Genomic DNA, 3,447 nt, shown 5'->3' on the forward strand with positions numbered 1-3,447 from the left:
TTGAACCTAGGACCTTATGCACTCTGCCACTGAGCTATGTCCCCACCCGGCTAATTGTGTGTGTGTATGTGTCTGTGTGTGTCCGTCTGTCTGTGGCAGTACTGTTGATTGAACCTAGGACCTTATGCACTCTACCACTGAGCTATGTCCCCAGACCTTTTAAAAATTAACTGGTCGGCTAATTAACTTATTGTGTGTGTGTATGTATACTAGGCTTCCCGTTAAGGTCGGAGGATAACTTCTTCCTCCATGTGGGTCCTAGAGATGGAACCTTGCTTGTCCGTCTTGACCTAAAGTGCATTGTAGGTTGAACTGTTTTCGGTCCCCGTTCTCCGCGTGCACTACGTAGGGTTGAACCTAGGGTTTCACGGATGCTAAGCAGTCACCGAAGTGCTGCCTCCTTCTGAAGACCTGGGATGACAGACCTGTGTCCTCAGGTGCCAGGTTCTCAGGCTGTCCCTTGTCTGAAACTAGAAAGAAGGTGTGTGTGTGCACCTGTCAACTCAGGAGCCATCAGCTACTGATGCTCTGGAAGATCTGCTGTCTGCACGATAGGGTACAGCCTGAGGTGGCATTTTAGTTACCTGTGTGGTGGTGTGGCTTCTGAAACTGCAGCCCTTTATTTTATTTATTTATTTTGGTTTTTTCAAGCCCGAGTTTCTCTGTGTAGCCCTGGCTGTCCTGGAACTCACTCTGTAGACCAGGCTGGCCTCAAACTCAGAAATCCGCCTGCCTCTGCCTCCCAAGTGCTGGGATTAAAGGCGTGGGCCACCACTGCCTGGCTCAGCCCTTTATTCTTGTGAGCTAATGGTTGAGTTCTCATGTTGGCCCAAAGAGGGAGAGCAGGAAGTGTGGCTTTTGTTTGCTCTTAGAGAGCAGAGGCCCACTTCTTCTCACTGTTTCTGCTGTCCACCTGGTCACCAGCTTTTGCTTTGTTATGTGTGTAATTGGGGTGCACACTAAAGTTCTTGTTAAAGTGGGAAATTCAGAAGAAAGTTCTGCAAAGTAAATTCCATCCCCCACCCCCTTTCTTTTTTTTTGAGATTGGGTCTAGCTGTGTTCTTAGGTCTCTGTGTATAACCCAGGCTGGCCCGCAACTTGCGATCTTGCCCCAGCCCCTCAGATACATTCCTTTTCTTCTCACGGACCTTTCTCCGATTGAGACGTGCTTACACTCCTTTGCAGCTGACCCGTTCCACCTACCATAAGGAATGCCAACATCTTACCTGGTCCTTCAGTCTAACCTGGCCTCACATATATGTCAGCCTCTCCATTCTGCCCCCAGAAGATTGTGAAGGCATTTAGACAGCTACTGGGGCATGTGCACATTCCTTCCACACCCAGGACAGGGACCACAACCTCGTTGGTTCACTCACTGTCCCCTGGGCTGGCTCTAATTGGAAGTTCTAGGACAGCTCAGGTGACCTCCGAAAGACAGGTTATGTGATTGCTTGGCTCTTAATAGAAGAGTGGCCGGTAGTGGTGGCACACACCGATAGGATTTGCTGAAGGAGGCAGAGGCAGGAGGATCACCAGTTCGAGGCCAGCCCGGGCTACACATTTTGACAGGCGGTGGTGGCGCACAACTTTAATCCCAGCACTTGGGAGGCAGAGGCAGGCAGATTTCTGAGTTTGAGAGTTTGAGGCTAGCCTGGTCTACAGAGTGAGTTCCAGGACAGCCAGGGATACACAGAGAAACCCTGTCTCGGAAAAAAACAAAAAAAAACAAAAACAAAAAAAAAAAAAAGAAGAGCGAAGGGGCTTAGGTCCTCTGCCCAACCACCATCGTGGCTTCTGAACCCAGCACGGTATTGTTAGTTGCTGGCAAGTCTGTTTTGTTCTTATCACATAAAGCTACTTATCCAGACTTATCAGAATATTCTGGACCTGTCCTAGAGTCCTCTGTCCTAGGGGGACTAGGCAGTTGCTTGTGGGGGCACTGAGAGCGAGTTAAAGGCTAAGATGTTGTCCTGACCTGTCTGCTCTTGTTGTGAGGGTGCTCTGTAGACCCCACTCTTAAGAAGGCCCTGGTGTCTGAATTCCGGGTGTCAGGTGTCACAGTGTGGGAGTCAGTCTTCCCTTCCTCTGTGTGAGCCCTGGGGCTCCAGCTCAGGTCAGCAGGCTTCGTGGGAAGCATCTTTACCCAGCAAGCCATTTCCCCGGCCTCACACCAGGTAACTCACACATTAAAATTACAGACATCCACATAGAATCCATTGTCCCAAACTGAGAAGACCACCCAACTAGGGTCACAAAATCCCAGCCATGTCCTCTGCCCTTACAGGCCCTGATTCTCTCTTCCTGACTAGATGCCATCTGTCACTGCCTGCCACTCAAGAACCTCGATACACCTGTTTGCTGGGTGTCTGCACTCTGCTGTGTTTCATTTTCTAGCTCCTGGCTTCAGTCTGACAGCTGGATGGTGCCTGCTTCCTTATCCAGGTCCCCTGTAAGATCCTTTTCTCCCTCTGCTTGGTCTCCATGCCCACGGGAGGGCGACAGTCCTGCAATACAGCCCGTGTGAGCCGGATCACACGTAAATGTCCACCTCACTCACTTGACTCCTCCCCTGGTCCATGCCCACTCGCTGATGTGAAAAGAGCCTTGGGTTAGCCCTTCTCTATCCCCTGGCTAGTCTTTCCGGAAGCCTGTGGTGAGGAGGTGAGCGTTGTTGCCTGTCTCCAGCTCAGCCTCATGAGCTCCTGGCTAGTGTGTGCCTTTCATGCAGGCCCTAGCCGTGTCCTCCCTCCTGCTGGGGTGGGAGTGGCCATTTCTACCCAGATCCTTCTCACTTCTCTCTGTAACTTCACTGATGCAAGATAGCTGATAACAGTGTGAACCCAGAGGTTGTGTTATTTACTGGAAAAGCCTGTTTCTAGTTGTGGTGTGGCTCAACCCTAGCACACGTCTTTAATGTAAGAGCTTTCTGCGTATTGTAAATAGGATTAAAGAAAGTCAGCCATAGGTCAAGAGGTGGACCAAGCAACCAGTTGACAGGGAGTGAGCATAGGAAAAAAAAAACAGAGAGAGTAAGGGGAAGTGAGGAGGAGGGATAGAGAGACACAGGAAGTAGAAGGGAGAGATGTTTTAGTGTGAGGGTTTTGATGTGGTGTGGAGAAGAGCTGCCTTTTCTTCTGGGACATTGGCTAAGGAGTAAGGTCAGCTGGGTCCTTTCTCTGCCTTTCTGAGTTGGCAGGCTTTCCCCCCAGCACCTAGCCCCTGAGGCTTTATTGGTAAAACCGAATGTTAAAGATTTTATTAAAAACAACACTTCACCCTCAGGCTCTCTCCTGCACAGTTGTAGGAGCATTGCTCTGAAAGTTCTCCTTTCAGATGTCTAGATGCACAGTGGGAGAACCCCCTCACTGCTCCCGTGGCCCCTTAACCTCCTCTACAGTGTGAGAACCCCCTCACTGCTCCCCGTGGCCCCTTAACCTCCTCTACAGT

General features: G+C 50.4%; 1 protein-coding gene across 1 annotated transcript in view; it reads left to right on the forward strand.

Moving 5' to 3' along the window:
* Positions 1-3,447, forward strand: part of Mad1l1 (mitotic arrest deficient 1 like 1) — a 318,963-nt gene that overhangs the window by 491 nt on the left and 315,025 nt on the right. The window lies entirely within an intron of this gene.

The sequence above is a fragment of the Grammomys surdaster genome, unplaced genomic scaffold (genome assembly GCF_004785775.1).
Source record: "Grammomys surdaster isolate TR1022 unplaced genomic scaffold, NIH_TR_1.0 126109, whole genome shotgun sequence".
NCBI lineage: Eukaryota > Metazoa > Chordata > Mammalia > Rodentia > Muridae > Grammomys > Grammomys surdaster.